This window comes from Rattus norvegicus, chromosome 9 (assembly GCF_021556685.1).
Source record: "Rattus norvegicus strain SHRSP/BbbUtx chromosome 9, alternate assembly SHRSP_T2T, whole genome shotgun sequence".
Classification (NCBI taxonomy): domain Eukaryota; kingdom Metazoa; phylum Chordata; class Mammalia; order Rodentia; family Muridae; genus Rattus; species Rattus norvegicus.
Window position 1 is genome coordinate 109,783,035 of NC_141542.1, and position 21,838 is coordinate 109,804,872.

General features: G+C 41.4%; 1 pseudogene; it reads left to right on the forward strand.

Annotated features, from left to right (window-relative positions):
- Positions 1-2,753, forward strand: part of Noc3l-ps2 (NOC3-like DNA replication regulator, pseudogene 2) — a 31,260-nt pseudogene extending 28,507 nt beyond the window's left edge.
- The last annotated feature ends 19,085 nt before the right edge of the window (positions 2,754-21,838 follow it).

Genomic DNA, 21,838 nt, shown 5'->3' on the forward strand with positions numbered 1-21,838 from the left:
TGATTTCAGTTTACAGTTCATCATTGTATGGAAGTCAAGACAGAGATCACAAACAGCTTAGCACATCTTTTCTATAGTAAAGAGCAGAAAGAAATGAATATACACATGCCTACTTGCTTGCTTGCTTGTACTCAGCTCAGTTTCTTTACTATTATATTGGTGAAGCTCCTGCCTAGAGGATGGTCCTTCTTGTAGTGGACTGGGTCTTTCTACATTAATAAACTTAATTGAGATAATCACACGCACATGTCTACCACAACCTGTACAACTTGGTCCTTGAATTCTAGCTAGGACCTGTTAGGAAATGAAGAAAAGACAGGGACAGGCATGTAAATATAAAAGAACTGGGTCATGGATGGGCTGTGTGCACTCCTTGGGGTCCACATCTACTATCTACCAACCCAGAACTTGAGTGTGTTTATTATTTACAGCATAGGGGGAGGGGTTAGCTAGTCTTGGTACGAGGTATCTGTAGACTGCAGTCTTGGGGTGTGTGCAGCCACAAGGAGGCAGCTGCAGCTGCTATTTTTGCACACATTGATCATTTATTCCTAAACACTCATACTTGGGCCAGGGGAAGGTCTTGCCAAGTCTGAGCCTGACCTATATGGGGAAAGACTTTGCCAATTTCCCATGGATTTGAGGCCTTTGTCCTTGTCACGGCAGTTGTCGTCCTTGAGGTCAACAATACGTATTCACTCAGGACTCCACTCAACTCAGGGCTTCTTCTGCTCCGTACCAAGCCAACAAGGTGTAGCCATGATGAGATTTTTTTCCCAGGTGATTCTGGGTTGTGTCAAGTTGACAGTTGAAGCTGACCTCCACAGTTATAGTATCTAGTTATAATACATGAAAAATAGATTTCAAATAATGTTGCCATCAAATGATAATGTTATTGGGCAATAGATATGTTAATTAGCTTAATGTAGTTATGTAGGTAATGGGTGTATTAATTATCTTGATTCTGCCATGTATGTCCTGTCATAGACAACACACAAATACAACTTTGTGAGTTAACATAACAATACAGATTGTGTCTGTAAAAATGGTTTGCTTTGTTTTGCTTTTTGAGATGAGTTTTCTCTCTGTAGTTTACACTTCCCTGGACTTCATGGCAATCTCTCTGCCTTGGTCACCTGAGTGCTGTGGTGACAGCATAAGCTTCCCTGGCCAGCTATAACATTTTCATTTCCCATATTTTTCTATTCAAAAATAGTTTTTAGACATACGGCATTGGCCATCAATGATCTTGCCAGACATCCAGATTCTTGGGCTGTTGCTGGATTCATTAAATTGAAGACAGCATTTTATTTAAGCTTGGAGGTTAACTGCCAGCTAGAACTCTTGCCTAATATGTAAAAGGCCTTGAGTTTGATCAAATAAAACCAACCAACCAACCAACCAACCAAGACCTTTGACTGATTGAAAATTCAGGAACTATTCAGTTCTTTGTTTCTCCTTCCCACAGAATACCATAGGTAGTCTTGGAAGTGTTTCTTATTTAAGGACAGCAGAGGTAAATGCTAGCAGTCCATTTCTGGAATTTCTTTGTCTGAACTTTCCCTCTAATTTCGTGATTTTTCTTTTTAAATTATCTAAAAGAATTGCTTTCCGGGAACTTCGGGAGGCCGAAGCGTCGGAGAGCACTGAGAAGAAGCTGAAGCTGCACACAGAGACTCTGAATATTGTGTTTGTGACCTACTTCAGAATATTGAAGAAGGCCCAGAAGTCACCTCTTCTGCCAGCGGTTCTAGAGGGTCTCGCCAAGTTTGCACATCTTATAAATGTGGAGTTTTTTTGATGATTTATTAGTGGTTCTTCATACCCTCATTGAGTCTGGTGATCTAAGTTATCAAGAAAGTCTTCACTGCGTTCAGACTGCTTTTCATATTCTTTCTGGACAAGGTGATGTTTTAAATATTGACCCGATGAAGTTCTATACACATCTCTACAAGACCCTCTTCACATTGCATGCAGGTGCTACCAACGACGGCATTGAGATTGTGCTCCACTGCCTTGATGTCATGCTAACCAAGCGCAGAAAGCAGGTTTCTCATCAGCGAGCTCTTGCCTTCATCAAACGCCTTTGTACGCTTGCTCTGCAGGTTCTTCCAAATTCAAGCATCGGCCTTTTAGCAATGACCAGGATATTGATGCACACTTTTCCCAGAACAGATCTCTTGCTTGACAATGAGTCTCAGGGTAGCGGGGTGTTTCTCCCTGAGCTGGAGGAGCCGGAGTACTGTAATGCACAGAACACCGCGCTGTGGGAGCTACACGCACTTCGGAGACATTACCATCCCATTGTGCGAAGATTTGCAGCACATCTGCTTGCTGGGGCACCATCTGAGGGGTCGGAGGCCCTCAAGCCTGAGCTGAGCCGAAGATCTGCACTTGAACTTTTTGAGGCTTACAGCATGGCAGAAATGACATTCAACCCACCTGTTGAATCTTTCAACTCCAAAAAGAAGGATAAATTTTTACAAGGAGACGCATTTTTGAATGAAGATTTAAATCAACTAATCAAAAGATACTGTGATGAAGCTGCTCCTGAGAGACCACTGTATTTCACCAAGTGTTTGAAAACATCATCACGGTAGTACAGAGTCAGTGGACTGTCTTATATGTTTGTATGTGCATATACAGAAACACATACAGATATGTGAGGGCCTGTTTCTTTTTGTACACGGAAGACTTCCTGAGACTGATTATATGAGAACTGAAGCAGAGCCACCGAAGACACTGCTTCTTGGCTTGCTTTTCATGCCTTGCTCAGCTTACTTTTTATACAGTCCACATCAACTTTCCAGGAATGGCACTGCCTGTCAGCTACGAATTCTGTAAATGCCCTACAGACACACCACCGCCTAGTCTAATGGAGGCAGCTTCATTGAGATTTCCTCCTCTCAGGTGACTCCAGTGTATGTTAAGTCAACAAAACCTAAACAAGACAGTTATTAAATTCTCTTTATAAGTAAATAAATACTGTTATTGCACCATCTATGAAAGCAAAAAAAAAAAAAAAAAAGAATTGCTTTCTGGGCTGGAGAGATGGCTCAATGGTTAAGGGCAGTGAGTGCTCTTCCAGAGGGTCTGGGTTCAATTCCTTGCACAACATGGCACCTACAACTGTCTACTCCAGTTCTGGGACATCTGAAGTTTCACCAATGCGCATGAAACATAAAATTCAATAAATTATATATGTAAAAAAGAAAGACAGTTTTAAAGAATTGTTTTCTATTATTTTTATGCTACTTTTCCTTTCCACTAATCCTTCCCATATAATAACCTCTTTGCTGTCTCTAAAATTCTGTAATTATCATTATATAAATATACAAATATTTATAAATTATATAAATTTATATATTTATATAATATATAAATATATATTCTTAAATACATAAATGCAGTCTTCCAAGTCTGTCTATATAATGTTACTTGTGTGCATGTTTCCTTGCTAAACACTTAGTATCGGGCAACCAATTTTTCTTTTTCTCTTCTAGGAAAGGCTATTTCTTCTTCTATTCTCAGCATCCATTCATTACCTGTGACCCAGGAGACGTTCTGCTTCCATGTAGCATGTCTGTCAGTGTGGTTCTTTCTTGAGGTCTTGTTTAGGTAGCCATGGTGACAAGACTTCATGGATGTAGCTTCTCTGACATTTCCAGGAAACAACCTCATGTCAAACTCCTTGATACTTTGGATCTTACAGTCTTTCCACTTTCTGTTTTGCTTTGCTTCCTTACATGCAGGAGATATTGTGTTGTAGAATTTCAGTTTGTGTTGGATGCCACATGCTCACTTGTTCTCGGCATCTTGACAAGCTGAATTTTTCTATGATGGTCTCCATCTGTTGCAAGGAGACATTTCTTTGCTGGGGGCCAAGACTCAGTTTGTCTGTGGGTATAAGGATATAAACATTAGGACACCAGCACAAAAACAGACACGAAGACCAATAGAACTACATGGACGTACCAAGCATTTGAAGTGGGAACTTAAGGGTTTTTTGGAGAGTCGGTTGGATGATGTTTTGCTGGGGCAAACAGGTGAAGGAACGTTCCACTGAAGCAGACGCAGGAGAGAGAGGACGTTCTTTTAAAGCAAGCATGTGAAAGGACATGCAATGAAGGATTCTTTGTTAATGATGCACATATGTTGGTCCACCTTACATTGCATAGTTGAGCTGCATTTGTCAGGAAACCAGGTACTGAGATGAGACCTGTGCTGAGGCAAGGCATGTGGAGGACACGTGATGTTTGGAGGGCATAAATAGGACTCCATGGAGTGAGGGAGACAGAGCTTGGCTTGCTGGTATAGCTAGCTGTACAACGCTTGTGGATCTTGTGTCTTCGTTGATCTTTGCTTCCCTAAGAGAGCCACAGACAAAAACTTCTCCTGGTGTTCCTGCTGGTCTCTCCTGCTGACTTGAGCCAAGGCCAAGGCCTGGCTGTCTCTGCTAGGTCATTGTCACTACTGCTGCTCACCCGACTCTACAAACTGAACTGCTGATGTATCTGTGAGGTGTTTGCAAGTGGATCGAGCTGCCACTGCCTGCTGACCTGGAATTGAACTCCCAATTTCCAGACAACACAGACAGGAGTTGCTCCAAAGAACCTTTCTAAGCAGGTCTACTTCCCCCGTATCCTTTCTTTTCTACCACCTCTGGGCTACAGGGAGGTTAAACACATGAGGATTAAACCATCATTAGGGTGAAAATTAGCATTTGAAAAAATTAAAGTTACAAGCATTAGTACACAAAGTACAGCCATTTACTATTTGATAAAGATACTAACCACATACAGCAGACAGAAGAGCATCTTCAACAAATAGAACTGGGAAAACTAGATGTTCACAGCAGAAGAATGAAATTAGACTAGAATCCATCACCTTGACCATAAACTAACTCCAGGTGGAAAAAAATGCCTAAACGTGAAACTTGAAACATTGAAATTGCCAGAAGGACACAGAAGTGTTACTCCACATGATGTAGGTTTCGGAAAAAGACTCTCTGAATGGGACACCTTTGCTAAGGGATTGAGGCTAAGAACGGATCATTGGGAACTCATAAAGCTGTAATGATTCTCTATACCCATGGAATCAACTGAGTGAAGAGGAGGCCGACAGAATGAGAAAGAACTTTACCAGTTATATATCAGACAGAAGCTTAATATGCAGAATATATAAAGAACTAGATAAATAGAGTCAATCAAGGAAGCAACCTATTTTAAAAAGTGGGCTTGAGATCTGAAGGGAGAATTCTCAGAAAAAGAAATAAAGATGGTTAGGAAATAGGTCTGAAAATGTCTTTCGTTCCTAGCAATTCAGGATATGCAAACTAAAACAACTTTGAGAACTCATTTGACTCCATTTAGAATGTCGAAGATCAATGGAATAAATGACAACAGGTGCTGGGGAGGATGAGGAGAAAAGGGGCCCCTCAGTCACTGTTAGCAGGATTGCAAACAGCTGTGGCTACTGTGGAAATCAGCGTGGAGAATCCTCAAACAACTGAAACCAAGCCAATCCTATAGTTCTACAACTCCTTGGCCTGGGCACAAAGGACTTGACATCCTATACCTTAGAGACTTGCTTAGCCATGTCCACTGATATTCTAGTCACAATGACAAAGGCAAAAACAACAAATAAACAAACAAAACAAAAAACAAAAACCAGCCAACCAACCAAACCAAAAAAAACCAAAACCCCCAAAACAAAACAAAACAAAACAAAAATTCCCCCAAATCAGCAAACACCCCAAAACAAAACAGAACAAACCAAAACGAACATAAATGTCCTTCATTAAAATAAAAATAGGGTACAATAAGGCTTATTCAGCTGGTCCAGAACACTGTTGTAAAGCAGACTATTGGCCCGTGGTTTATGTTAGTTCAAAGCTACACACGTTATATTGGAAGCAGTGTCCTGGGTCAGACAGGGACTGTACTGACTTCAGGGCTTTAGGAAAGTTGTTTAATCAATTTGAGACTGGATTTTCATACCTGTGAAACGAGAGTGAAATGAGACACGAAGGATGAAGTCAGACACTGCACACCACAAGGCTAACTCAGGGCCTGGGACACAGTGAGTTCTCCATGTGCACTGGTTACTGATGCTTTTCTTGTTGGATTTCATTGCGTCTGAAGCTACCAAACACGACCCGTTCTTGTTTCCTTTTCCTGTAGTCTTCAGCCACAGCCATTGCATTATATCTGCTGATCCTGCAGTAAGACCCTTGGAGGACTTGCGTGTCCATTTTATACCTGTCTTGTAGCCTGGCACGACAGTATTCTTATTGTATCTGGGTTTTCTTTGGCAACCCCTCAGTCAAACCGTTCTGCAATATTTGGTCCTATAATTTGCTTTTTCTTCCCACTCTATTTTTTTTCTGGTAATTTAGTATTTTCTCCTCTATAATAACCGTGTATCTTGTGCAGTATTGGATTGCTGAACTTACAGAATTGCTTTTAATTAATTGGCTAACTCATTTCATGATCACCTAGCCATTTATCTTTTCCTCTGGAGCACGTTCTGTTATTTTTAAAATGTCGCTTAGTTATTTTTGTACTCAGGGCATGATCACACTGCCTGGACCACATTGCATAGCCCAGGGATTGGCAGGGATAGGGTAGCCTACAGCATTGTAGCCATTTTTGTTTGCGGTTCTCTATCGGTAACTTGAGGGCAGGGTAAGTTGCAGGGTGAGTTTGCAATGAAGTGGTGAAAATGCGTTTATGTGGTTTTACAGTGACCGAGGTCACTGTCTTCAAAGAATTTTGATGAATATGGTTTTGAACATCATAACCAAAGGATGCCTAAGAGTTGAACGAAAGTTACTGAGACATCACATTTAAAATTTATTAATCGACCCATACAAAGACTCTTTCAACAAGCAATGCATAGAATCATTTTTTTTTCAGATGCTTATTGTAAATTCACGACTCATGCACTCCTACACTGAGTTTCTTATTTGGCACGTGACATACCACTGACCTGCAGATAAGATGACGCAACAGAGATTTCGGAAAATTCATTGACATTTTCAGTGTTGAAACGGGAGTGCATAATGTGAACAGACTTCCTGAACTCTCAAATCTCCAGACTTGAAAGACGATGTAAATTTGGTCACATACAGATAGAAACGACAGACTAAGCGCTTTCCACACTGCACAAGTTATGGCGGCTATAAAACGCTTTGATGGAAACAGTGCCCAAAATGGCATTACGCATTTTAGAAGTAGTCTGTCTGACTCAAGGCCAATTAGAAGACATTCATTTTGAAAAGTTGATAAAAATCCCTAGAATTGACTTGAGAGAGCGTAAGTGAAAGAATTGTCTCAGGAAGAAGCGATTTCTCCTTTTATCACCTGTGAACGTGGGAAACTTCATATTTTCATAAGCGCTTATCTAACTGATACAACCGTGATTATCTCTCTCTCTCTCTCTTTTTTTAAATCAAGAAACACATTGAAGTTTCAGATTAATATTTCTTCCTTGTTGTTTCTGGGGAAAGAGTCCTGCACCATCAAAGTATAATCAATATTGTTTCCTTACTGATTTTTTTCTCCTTTGAAGTTATAATTCGGTCTGTTATTTTGCTTGCTTGTTGTTTTGCTTTTTTTTTTTTTTTAAAGAAGTACAAAGGAAGTCCTATGGTAATTCTTCTTTAAATATGGAACTTGAAATAGGTCTTAGGGAAAACAAATTTCCAGTAAGCCCAAGTGAAAACTTATCACAGGGCTAGCCAGATCCAAATTTCTAAATTAAGAGCATAATAGTCCTTTCGGTCCTTCATACATCTGAGGTAATTTCTTTCTGCCCTGCTGTTGCCCACTGATCTGCACTCTTATAGTTTTGGTCGTGAGCCTAGCATTTAGCGGCTGGGCCATCTCTTCAGCTTCAGTTCTCCAAACCGTTTTTTTTTTTTTCCCTAGGTCTGTTTTATTGTGTTTGAGAAGAGACTGCCTGAAGTATACAGATGAAGCTGAGTGCTATGTACCATGGATGCCCGCACTTGACAGACACTACGTTGAAGTTTATTGCGTCAGTGAACCATACTTTACTGATTGTCTACAACAGAACACCAGAGCGACACAGTGGTTCTAAAGATTTAACACTTTCCCTATTATACTATAAAGCGTTCTTAAATTTAGCCCGACCTAGAAATAGATGCAAATCTCATAAGCTAGTGCAATTACTGACATTTTGTAACTACAATTATAGCAATATTTAGTGCTTGGAGTTGGAAACGAGGGTCATTTTCTTGAAGAATGTGTGGCGATGCAAGGTCTTATGGGTGCCTGGTTTCATTAATACTTTCTTCGCATCCCTGTTTTTCACAGCCTTTGCACCTCCCAGATCACTGCCTGTGACCTTAGCAGACACCTCGGTCATGGCATTCCCACCTTTCGCGCTTCCTAAATTGATGGCATTGCATTCTAAATTAGAGACCACAGCACCCTCTGCTAGAGAAGCACTGCCCAGTACAGAATGCTTAAGAAGAAAGAACTTTCTTTCAAAAAAAAATGAATGGTTTTCATATGGTAATCAGTCCAGTTCTAAACAATCAAAAAGCAGTGGTTATACTTGTAATTACCTGATTTCATGAATATTTATGTCCAGTCATTATACTCATTTACTACTTTGTTCTTTAGGTGATATAAGACAACATTTACCATGTCCCTCTGGTAGAAAATACTTTGTTAAACAAGGACAGCTTGATATTCAGGATAGAAAGTCAGCAAGCAGCGTACCCTTCCTGCTCTCCGAGCTTCCGGTAATTTTCCTTTCTTCAAAATGGAGATAGTGTAGCCTTGCTGTGCCTTCGGCGCCTGGCCCTGCTTCCTTTTCTTTTCATTTGAAAATAATCCTCATTACAATCTCATATGAAGTCAGGCCTGCTTTAACCCAGCTCCTTTCTTCTGGTAAGAGACAGACAGAGAATGCAATCAAGCAAGAGTGAGTGCGCCTGGTTCTTTTGTCTCCCTTCATCCTATCAAAGGGGGTCCTTTCGAGCTTCCTGGGGGAGATACTCAATATCTTGAACACAAATCAAAGGTCATTTTCTTCTACCCCTCCTTTCAAGAGAAGAAAGAAAATATTTTCGAAATCGTAGAAGCGAAGGACTCAAACATTAAGCTCATGAGAGATAGATGTCGATGAAGCACTCCTCGATCATGTAACTTTAATTCAATTTCAAAGTAAAGGCAAACACATGCATTACATTGGTGGTCCAGAGATGATTGTATATGGCAGGAGTTCAAGGAAAAGATTTTATCACAAGTAAATGTCAGACATCTGTACACGTGTGTCCCACACTGCTTGTGTACGCAACAAATATTCAATGTGCTTCTTTCCCTGCATGTCAATGTCTGTGATGCCTTTTCTCTCTAGGCCAATGATTTGTAGGCATTTTAAAGCTAATGAAATTTTAATAACATTGTGACCTGACTCTAAACTCACTTTGTAATAGCAATGCTGCCATAGTTAGATTTAATGTCATGGCGCAGCCTAGAGTCAACTCAGAGGAAAGCATCAACTGAGAAGAATCCCTAGATCGTGTTGGCCTGTGGACACTCTGGGGGGATTCTCTTGATTATTAATTGATGTAGGTGGGCCCATGTCACTGTGGATGGCACCATTTATAGAATGGTGAACCTGGACTGTAAAAGAAAGCTAGTCAAGCATGAACCTGTGAGTGAGTCAGCAAGCAGCAGACCTTCATGACTTCTGCTTCACGATCCCGTCCTGACCTCCTTCAGTGATGCACTCTGACACTAAAGAGCAAGTCAAATGAAATCCTTCTCCTCACAACTTGCTTTCGGTTAGAGTGACTTCATCACAACAGCAGAAGTCAAGCTAGAACAGGTTTTAGTATCTGTTAGCTAGAGGACAGCAATATGTGTGAAACATTATGTTATTTATATAATGTCAACCAAATAGCAGATTTATATAACATTTGGACAGCCAGAATCTACAGAATTGTTAGCTTAGCATTAGTATTACAGGGTTTTAATGCGGTTGGAATTCAAACCTGGCTATTTAAAAATTTACCTCCCTACCACACTGTACCATAATGAATTCAGTAGCACTTCAAAACTAATTTGTCATTTATTCATTATAATATATATGCTTTTAAAATGTAAATTTTAGTGTGCATGCAGAGGTGTGTGTGTGTGTGTGTGTGTGTGTGTGTGTGTGTGTGTGTGGTGTGTGCATTGGTGGTTGTGTGCTCTGGAATGTTTTGGAGATTTGTTCTCTCCTTCATTGTGGGTTCTAGGGATCAAATTCAGGTCATCAGTCTTCAGCAACAAGAACATTTACCCACTGAGCAATCTCACCAGTCCATAAAATACATATATGAGTATTTTAAAATGCGTGAGACATGATGGATCCAGTCTATTTACTACTCATATTTAATGTACCATTTTTTTAGTGTATTTTTATGTTTTAGCTGATGCTGACTGAACTTGAACGGAGTCTGTCAGAGAGTAAAACATAATCTAAACCTTAGGCTAAACGTATTTAACACCTGTTATCAAAAATCTTCCTGGGAGAGATGTAAGCACATATACCCATCTTCCTGGGGTGCCAGCAACAAACTGATAGGAGTCTACACTGTGCTCTCTAGAGAACCAGTGATTTCATTTGGCTTCCTTACAGGAAGTGATCCATGCCCGAAGGCCACACCCGACAGTCTTTACCCAAAGGAATAAGGGCATCTCCATAGAAGGAGCTCCACTCATCTAGTCTTCTCTGGCCTGTCCCGCCACGCTGGTCTCCACTGTAGTTCATAGGGTACACATCTGGGTAATACTGTTAGTGGCTTTGCTCTCTAGCAACCTGTATAGCATTTTCCAGAAATATGAAGGAATGGACAGGAAGCTTCCTGGGTTAGTACCAACTTGATTTCTCTATGTTCTGTGGCCAAAATGTGTTCTCAGCAGTGGGGTTTTACCAAAAATCCTCATGGCTAACGAGAGCAGTGCCATAGTCTGCAGTGTATTGGATATCTCCAGGGGACCCCTGAGCAGTAACTCAAGGGGCAGCATCTCACACCTGGCATTGGGCTTTTCCGTAAGTAATGTTACCTCTTGTATAGGGTAACACCAACTAAATCCTTTGTATATACACATTCATAAAGAATGTTACGCAGTTTATGCTGCCTAATTTGTTCTTGAGGCTGGGGTCATGAGTGACCGTTCATGGACCATACACCTGAATAAAACAAACTCTCCCTCTCTTAGCAGTTGTAAGGTGCAGTGACTCCATTGCTAGGAATGGAACTTTATGCTCACCTTTCTTCCCATCCTCGGATATTCTCTGGTTTAGTGTTCATGTGGGTCTTGTGCGTGTTGTCACAGCTCTAGTCAGCTCATAGGAACAGCTTCTCTGTTGAGACCTGAAAACACTATTTCCTTGTCATATTTCACTGCCAATGTATCTTACTATACTCCTCTTTCACAATGATCTCTGCGCCCTGGAGGAGGAAGAGGAGGAGGAGGAGGGGGGAAGGAGGAGGAGGAAGGAGGTATGATATAGATGTTTATAAGGTCTTCCTTCCTTCCTCCCTTCCTTCCTTCTTTTCTTAAGAAACTTTACACAGTCTCTTATTATCTGCACTTTGACAAGCTACAGAAAGAGGATTCCGTGTTGAGGGTTGGTAGACACACTAATCTATGGGTATAATCGTTGTGGTAAAAATAAAAAATGGCGAAATGGTTTCCCGTGCATACCTGGTGGTCACTCTCTCTCTCGTTCCGGCTCCAGCAGGTTATTGGAACTAGTGCTAATTTATCTCAGGGACTCCATGCTGCCCCCAAGTACTCTCTGACCCAGGCGGTCCATAAGCCTTTCCAGTGCAGCACCCTGCCAAGCCTCCCTGTCCTCACTCACAGCTCCCTTGGCAGGTCGCTGCCATGCTAGTTTCATACAGAGACCACCTATATCGAGGCTCTCTTACTGTGGACTCAATTAAGTTGCCACATGAAAGAACACATCACACAATAACCTCTGATCCAGTTGGTAAGGTATAATTTGCCCATCTAAACAGCACAAAATCCTGCACACACCCATCCCTTAAAAATAGTCATAACAACCTGTATCTATGCGCAGAGAAGAATCTTATTTGCGGCCATGTTCTCCCAGCTCCTCTTTGCTCTGTCCTTCTCTTGCTTTTCTAAAACCTCTGTTCCCACAGCTACACAATGGAATATTTCTCAGCTATCAAAAACAATGACTTTATGAAATTCATAGGCAAATGGAGGGAACTGGAAAATATCATCCTGAGTGAGGTAACCCAATCACAGAAAAACACACATGGTATGCACTCATTGATAAGTGGCTATTAGCCCAAATGCTTGAATTACCCTAGATGCCTAGAACAAATGAAACTCAAGACGGATGATCAAAATGTGAATGCTTCACTCCTTCTTTAAAAGGGGAACAAGAATACCCTTGGCAGGGAATAGGGAGGCAAAGTTTAGAACAGAGGCAGAAGGAACACCCATTCAGAGCCTGCCCCACATGTGGCCCATACATATACAGCCACCCAATTAGACAAGATGGATGAAGCAAAGAAGTGCAGACTGACAGGAGCTGGATGTAGATCGCTCCTGAGAGACACAGCCAGAATACAGCAAATACAGAGGCGAATGCCAGCAGCAAACCACTGAACTGAGAATAGGACCCCCATTGAAGGAATCAGAGAAAGATCTGGAAGAGCTTGAAGGGGCTCGAGACCCCATATGTACAACAATGTCAAGCAACCAGAGCTTCCAGGGACTAAGCCACTACCTAAATACTATACATGGACTGACCCTGGACTCTGACCTCATAGGTAGCAATGAATATCCTAGTAAGAGCACCAGTGGAAGGGGAAGCCCTGGGTCCTGCTAAGACTGAACCCCCAGTAAAGTAGACTGTTGGGGGAGGGCGGCAATGGGGGGAGGGTGGGGAGGGGAACACCCATAAGGAAGGGGAGGGGGGAGGGGGATGTTTGCCCGGAAACCGGGAAAGGGAACAACAATCGAAATGTAAATAAGAAATACTCAAGTTGATAAAGATAAAAAACAAACAAGCAAACAAACAAAAACCTCTGTTCCCGCCTCCCTTCCTTCTTGTCCAATGACAGGCCTCGTTTTATCTTGTATAACAACATCAACCTAATATAATGATAATTCATTGCAACTCAGTTTAATATTTAGTCCGTTTAGTGGAATAGCAGTAGGTTAAAAAATTTTCTCCTTTCCTTAAACCTCTACCCCTTCTTTACTCTGCTCTTTCATTTCAAGCAACTGAAACCTTCCAAATTTAATTTGTTTCTAAAGAGATGGCTCAGAGGTTAAGAGCATTGGTTGCTCTTCTAGAGGTCCTGAGTTCAATTCCCAGCAACCACATGGTGGCTCACAACCATCTGTAATGAGGATCCGATGCCCTCTTCTGGTGTGTCTGAAGACAGCTACAGTGTACTTATATACATAAAATAAATAAGTCTTTAAAAATATTTCATGCAAGTATATTATTGTACCCTAAGTAGAAGCCTGTGTTGAATCTGGCCCAGGATATTTTTTTAGTTACTGTTTCTACCTTATTAGTGGTTCTGGTTTATTTCTTTAATTCCCTGGTGTTGGTTTAGCTTTGGAAGGATATTTACGTCCAGAGAATCACCCATTTCTCTTAGTGTTTGAATTTAGTATAATATAACATTTGAAAGAATAATCTTATGATTCCATGAATTTTTGCAGTGTCTGTTATAATGTCTCCCTTTTCATTTCTAATTTTTTAAATTTAGATCTTAACTTTCTTTTGGTTAACTTGGCTAAGGTTGTGTATGCCATTTCATCTTTTCAAAATTTTTTTTCTTCCTTTAGTTGATGCTTTGTAATGTTTAAATTTCTATTTCATTAAATTCAGCCTTGATTTTGATGGTCTCTTTCTACTTATTGTATTTTTTAATTTAAAATTTTTATTCACGCACGAGTACTATATTTATACCATTTCTAGCTCTCCCTCTCCCCATTCAACTCCTTTGGTGTCTTGCTTTCTCAAATTTATGACCTCATCTTTTTATTACTTTTAAACATAGATACACATGCACACACACAGAGAACACACACACACATCACCTGTTCAGTTAGAGTTTCTCATTTACATACATGTTTAGGGTTGATTATTTAGAATTGGACAACGACCCCCATGCAAACCATGCCATCCTGAGTCCTTCAGGGAAGTCTAGCAAAGGGATGACGATGATGGTGGTGGTGATGATGATGATGAGGAGGAGGAGGAGGTAAGGGAGGAGGAGAAGGTGGAAGAGGAGGAGATAGTGGAGGAGGAGGAAGAGGAAGAAGAAGAAGACGACAAGGGAAAAGAAAAAAAAAGTTAGAAAGAAAAAAAGATAAAGAGGGACAAGACCAGAACAGAATAAGGCCTGCTAAATTCACATTGGGTATTTAGTGAGGGACAAATGAGAAAGATTAATAACAGAGAGCTGGATGAGGGGAGGAGTAAGCTATGAATGAAGACTATCCTTCCTGGTTCCAGGCTCAAGAATTCAGATTCCCTTTTCTGGGTCCTAGATATTTATGACACCCCTGGGGATTCCTTTTTGTTGTTAGGTCACAGATGTGGGTCACATCTTCAGGGACAGGATTGAAAATGTAAGTTCTATTTCTAGGATATCCTTGGGAAACTGGTTTATAGATGCTGGTCCAGTCAATAGGTGGTTTTTCCACAGGTCATAGATGCTGGCTGGCCACCCATTTGGATGGTTCCTCAGGAGTCTTGTTGGGAATTATGGCACCCCCATGGGCATTCCTTTGCTGAGGTTACATATTCATAATATTTTGATATCATACTTCATGGATTTGGACTTAACTTTATATTACAGAAATATAAATCTACCCTGTGATTAACTTAATAGAGAATCTGACCTGCTAAAACACAAAAAGCAATGCAAAAAAGGAGGCTTCGTTTTCTGTTTTTTGAGATAGGGTTTAACCATGTTGGTTATGCTGGTTAGGGTTAAATGTTCTCTTGCCTTCTCTGGAGAAGGTGGGACTATAAGTGTTTAATTCTGTCCCCAACTTGAAAGGTGCATCCTTAGTCCATTACACTGCTCATATAGGCATTCAAAATATTCTTGCCAATGGGCTGATAGTCATGTTTCAGATTATTTTTAATAATCATTCCACTCACTTACATCTCAAATGATATCCCCCTTCCCAGTTACCCCTCTACAAACCCCTCATTCCACATCCACCCTCTACCCTTCCCCTTTGCTGCTGTGAAGGTGCTCCCCCACCCACCCACCTTCTTCCACCCTACCGCTCCAGCATCCCCCTACGCTGTGGCATCAAACCTGCACAGGACCAAGGGCCTCCCTTCCCATTGATGCCAGACAAGGCCATCCTCTGCTTCATATGTGGCTGGAGCTATGGATCCCTCCCTGTATACTCCTTGGTTGGTGGTCTAGTCCCTGGGAGCAGTGGGTGATGCGGCCAGCAGACATCGTTCTTCCTGTGAGGTTGCAATCCCTTTCTGCTCCCCCAGGCCTTCTGCAACCTCCCCCACCGGGTTCCCTGAGCTCAGTCTGATGGTTGGTTCTAAGCATCCACATCTGAATCAGTCAGTTTGTGGCAGAACCTTCCAAGGAACAGCCACACCAAGTTCCTGTCAGCAAGTGCCTCTTGGCAACAGCAACAATGTCTGGGTTTGGTGTCTGCAGACAGGATGGATCTCCAGGTGGGACAATTCCTGGATGGCCCTTCCTTCAGTCTCTGCTCCATTTTTAGTCCCTGTCTGTTCTTAGGACAGGAACAAATTTTAGCTGCCAAGGCTCTAGACGAGATTCTGACTAGAGAGGATTATGTATAAGAGATTCTGACCCTCTTCTCTGTCTAGGAGGATATTCTGTAGGAGCCAATGTGGACACAAGGGATAGCAACACTTAAGAGCTCTCCTCACAGGTGCTGAGGAAGTGTCAAGCATATACAGATGGCTAATGACGGCATTTGAGGAAGTCTTTCACTAACTGCAACAATGAAACAAATAAGATTGCTGAGCAGTAATTGAAGCTCCACTAAGGTTTCAAATGTCTAGAAAAAAATGTATCATAAGTTGAGCGAGTGGAATAACACTCACTAAGAGAGCTCTAACATTTGTATGCATACTTTCAAAAGGTGAAGAAACTTTCTGTTTTTGACAAAAAAATCATCTTTCCATTAGAGGGATTAAAGTATTCTAAATATTTCTTGTAGCTTTCATGTAAATCAACTCTGCCTGCAAATTTACACTATTTTAGGAATGATAGCTGCCAACAGGAGAATAATAGCAATGGGCTTCAAGTTAACCTTTAGTCATATTAGCATTCGAGTGCAGATTAAAAATGTCCTGAAAAGTTAATTTTCAGCACAAAAATATGAATTGTAAATTATTTTATCTGTTTCCTACTAATACTTGGTCTAAAAACATCACATAAACACACAAATACACACATACACACAGGGGGAGGGGAGAGGAGAGGAGAGAGGAGAGAGGAGAGAGAGACAGAGAGAGAGAGAGAGAGGGAGAGAGGGAGAGAGAGATCCTTTTGATTATTTTTAGACAAGGTTCCGTTATGTAGTCTAAGCTTGTCTCAACTATGGACTATGGCAATTCTGCCTCTGTCATCTGAGTGCTGGGATTACAGACATCTACCACCATAATCTGTTTAAGATTACTTAACACAGGTGTATGATCATTAGTTTTATGCGTCACTGTGATTGGGCCACAGGGTTCATCAGCATTCCTCCAGATGCTTCTCTAGATCAGAGTAACATGGAAGAATTAAGTCTTTATTATTTTCTAAAACTTTTTATTCTGCGTGAACTTCACATCACGCACCCAATCCCACTCATCTCCCTGTCTCTCTCTATCCTCCCTCTGCCCTTGCAATCTTCCTTCAAAAGAAAACGAACAAAATTAAATAAAAAAAAAAAACAAAAGCAAACAATCTCCCTGTGGAAGCTGTGGTGTGCCACACCCTTTTGACCAAACAGCTTTACTTGCAAACATTCATTGCAATGAGTCATTCGTCTGAGGCCCTCTGGTCTCTGCTATGCTATTAAGTACTTGATCCTTGATGGGACTCCTCTCAGATATCCTGTTGTAGCTCTGTATCGTGGACATCCCTTAGACATGCTCCAGGGGTTCATAGATGGGGTAGATAGACGCTCGAGTAGGCCAGCTGAGAGCCCTGGGTCTGGGCCTGGGTGGCAGCTGAGTTGGTCAGCCCAGCAGCTCTCACTGTTCAGTTGCTGTGAGGAGTCACCATGACCAAAGCAACTTATTTTTTATTATTTTTTAATTTTTTCCATTTTCTTCTTATTGGATATTTTTTATTTACATTTCAAATGTTATTCCCCTCCCCAGTTTCCTGTCCATCAGCCCCCTAGCCCCTTCCCTTCCTCTTCTATATGGGTGTTCCCCTCCCCATCTACCCCCCATTACCACCCCCTAACAATCTCCTACACTGGGGGACCAACCTTGGCAGGACCAAGGGCTTTCCCTTCCACTGGTGCTCTTACTAGGATATTCATTGCTACCTATGAGGTCAGAGTCCAGGGTCAGTCCATGTATAGTCTTTGGGTAGTGGCTTAGTCCCTGGAAGCTCTGGTTGCTTGGCATTGCTGTACATATGGGGTCTCGAGCCCCTTCAAGATCTTCCAGTTCTTTCTCTGATTCCTCCAACGGGGGTCCTGTTCTCAGTTCAGTGTCTTGCTGCTGGCATTCACCTCTGTATTTGACATGTTCTGGCTGTGTCTCTCAGGAGATATCTACATCCGTTTCCTGTCAGCCTGCACTTCTTAGCTTCATCAATCTTATCTATGGGCCACATGTGGGGCAGGCTCTGAATGGCCATTCCCTCAGTCTCTGCTCTAAACTTTGTCTTCCTATCCCCTCCTATGGATATTTTTGTTCCCCTTTTAAAGAAGGAGTGAGGGGTTGGGGATTTAGCTCAGTGGTAGAGTGCTTGCACAAGGCCCTGGGTTCAATCCTCAGCTCCAAAAAAAAAAAAAAAAAAAAAAAGAAGAAGAAGAAGAAGAAGAAGAAGAAGAAGAAGAAGAAGAAGGAGTGAACCTTCCTCACTTTGGTCATCCTTCTTGAGTTTCATGTGGTCCATGCATTGCATCCTGGGTAATTCAAGTATTTGGGCTAATATCCACTTATCGATGAGTGCATACCATGTGTGTTTTTCTATGATGGGGTTACCTCACTCAGGATGATATTTTCTAGTTCCATCCATTTGTTTATGAATTTCATGAAGTCATTGTTTTTGATAGCTGAGTAATATTCCATTGTGTAGATGTACCACATTTTTTGTATCCATTCCTCTGTTGAAGGGCACCTGAGTTCTTTCCAGCTTCTGGCTATTATAAATAAGGCTGTTATGAACATAGTGGAACATGTGTCTTTGTTGTATGTTGGAGCAACTTTTGGGTATATGACAAGAAGAAGTATAGCTGGGTCCTCAGGTAGTGCAATGTCCAATTTTCTGAGGAATCTCCAGACTGATTTCCAAAGTGGTTGTACCAGTTTGCAATCCCACCAAGAATGGAGGAGTGTTCCTCTTTCTCCACATCCTCGCCAGCATCTGCTGTCACCTGAGTTTTTGATCTTAGCCATTCTTACTGGTGTGAGGTGGAATCTCAGGGTTGTTTTGATTTGCATTTCCCTGATGGCTAAGGATGTTGAACATTTCTTTAGGTGCTTTTCAGTCATTCGATGTTCCTCAGCTGTGAATTCTTTGTTTAGCTCTGAACCCCATTTTTTAATAGGGTTATTTGTCTCCCTGCAGTCTAACTTCATGAGTTCTTTGTATATTTTGGATATAAGCCCTCTATCAGTTGTAGGATTGGTAAAGATCTTTTCCCAATCTGTTCGTCACTGTTTTGTCCTAATGACAGTGTCCTTTGCCTTACAGAAGCTTTGTAGTTTTATGAGATCCCATTTGTCGATTCTTGATCTTAGAGCATAAGCCATTTTTTTTTTTTTTTATTAACTTGAGTATTTCTTATATACATTTCGAGTGTTATTCCCTTTCCCGGTTTCCGGGCAAACATCCCCCTCCCCCCTCCCCTTCCTTATGGGTGTTCCCCTCCCAACCCTCCCCCCATTGCCGCCCTCCCCCCATAGACTAGTTCACTGGGGGTTCAGTCTTAGCAGGACCCAGGGCTTCCCCTTCCACTGGTGCTCTTACTAGGATATTCATTGCTACCTATGGGGTCAGAGTCCAGGGTCAGTCCATGTATATTCTTTAGGTAGTGGCTTAGTCCCTGGAAGCTCTGGTTGCTTGGCATTGTTGTACTTTTGGGGTCTCGAGCCCCTTCAAGCTCTTCCAGTTCTTTCTCTGATTCCTTCAATAGGGGACCTATTCTCAGTTCAGTGGTTTGCTGCTGGCATTCGCCTCTGTATTTGCTGTATTCTGGCTGTGTCTCTCAGGACCGATCTACATCCGGCTCCTGTCGGTCTGCACTTCTTTGCTTCATCCATCTTGTCTAATTGGGTGGCTGTATATGTATGGGCCACATGTGGGGCAGGCTCTGAATGGGTGTTCCTTAAGTCTCTGTTTTAATCTTTGCCTCTCCCTTCCCTGCCAAGGGTATTCTTTTTCCTCATTTAAAGAAGGAGTGAAGCATTCACATTTTGATCATCCGTCTTGAGTTTCGTTTGTTCTAGGGATCTAGGGTAATTCAAGCATTTGGGCTAATAGCCACTTATCAATGAGTGCATACCATGTATGTCTTTCTGTGATTGGGTTAGCTCACTCAGGATGATATTTTCCAGTTCCGACCATTTGCCTACGAATTTCATAAACTCGTTGTTTTTGATAGCTGAGTAATATTCCATTGTGTAGATGTACCACATTTTCTGTATCCATTCCTCTGTTGAAGGGCATCTGGGTTCTTTCCAGTTTCTGGCTATTATAAATAAGGCTGCGATGAACATAGTGGAGCACGTGTCTCTTTTATATGTTGAGGCATCTTTTGGGTATATGCCCAAGAGAGGTATAGCTGGATCCTCAGGCAGTTCAATGTCCAATTTTCTGAGGAACCTCCAGACTGATTTCCACAATGGTTTTACCAGTCTGCAATCCCACCAACAATGGAGGAGTGTTCCTCTTTCTCCACATCCTCGCCAGCATCTGCTGTCACCTGAGTTTTTGATCTTAGCCAATTGCACTGGTGTGAGGTGAAATCTCAGGGTTGTTTTGATTTGCATTTCCCTTATGAGTAAAGATGTTGAACATTTCTTTAGGTGTTTCTCAGCCATTCGGCATTCCTCAGCTGTGAATTCTTTGTTTAGCTCTGAACCCCATTTTTTAATAGGGTTATTTGTTTCCCTGCGGTCTAACTTCTTGAGTTCTTTGTATATTTTGGATATAAGGCCTCTATCTGTTGTAGGATTGGTAAAGATCTTTTCCCAATCTGTTGGTTGCCGTTTTGTCCTAACCACAGTGTCCTTTGCCTTACAGAAGCTTTGCAGTTTTATGAGATCCCATTTGTCGATTCTTGATCTTAGAGCATAAGCCATTGGTGTTTTGTTCAGGAAATTTTTTCCAGTGCCCATGTGTTCCAGATGCTTCCCTAGTTTTTCTTCTATTAGTTTGAGTGTGTCTGGTTTGATGTGGAGGTCCTTGATCCACTTGGACTTAAGCTTTGTACAGGGTGATAAGCATGGATTGATCTGCATTCTTCTACATGTTGCCCTCCAGTTGAACCAGCACCATTTGCTGAAAATGCTATCTTTTTTCCATTGGATGGTTTTGGCTCCTTTGTCAAAAATCAAGTGACCATAGGTGTGTGGGTTCATTTCTGGGTCTTCAATTCTATTCCATTGGTCTATCTGTCTGTCTCTGTACCAATACCATGCAGTTTTTATCACTATTGCTCTGTAATACTGCTTGAGTTCAGGGATAGTGATTCCCCCTGAAGTCCTTTTATTGTTGAGGATAGCTTTAGCTATCCTGGGTTTTTTGTTATTCCAGATGAATTTGCAAATTGTTCTGTCTAACTCTTTGAAGAATTGGATTGGTATTTTGATGGGGATTGCATTGAATCTGTAGATCGCTTTTGGTAAAATGGCCATTTTTACTATATTAATCCTGCCAATCCATGAGCATGGGAGATCTTTCCATCTTCTGAGGTCTTCTTCAATTTCTTTCCTCAGTGTCTTGAAGTTCTTATTTTACAGATCTTTTACTTGCTTGGTTAAAGTCACACCGAGGTACTTTATATTATTTGGGTCTATTATGAAGGGTGTCGTTTCCCTAATTTCTTTCTCGGCTTGTTTCTCTTTTGTATAGAGGAAGGCAACTGATTTATTTGAGTTAATTTTATACCCAGCCACTTTGCTGAAGTTGTTTATCAGCTTTAGTAGTTCTCTGGTGGAACTTTTGGGATCACTTAAATATACTATCATGTCATCTGCAAATAGTGATATTTTGACCTCTTCTTTTCCGATCTGTATCCCTTTGATCTCCTTTTGTTGTCTGATTGCTCTGGCTAGAACTTCAAGAACTATATTGAATAAGTAGGGAGAGAGTGGGCAGCCTTGTCTAGTCCCTGATTTTAGTGGGATTGCTTCAAGTTTCTCTCCATTTAGTTTAATGTTAGCAACTGGTTTGCTGTATATGGCTTTTACTATGTTTAGGTATGGGCCTTGAATTCCTGTTCTTTCCAGGACTTTTATCATGAAGGGGTGTTGAATTTTGTCAAATGCTTTCTCAGCATCTAATGAAATGATCATGTGGTTCTGTTCTTTCAGTTTGTTTATATAATGGATCACGTTGATGGTTTTC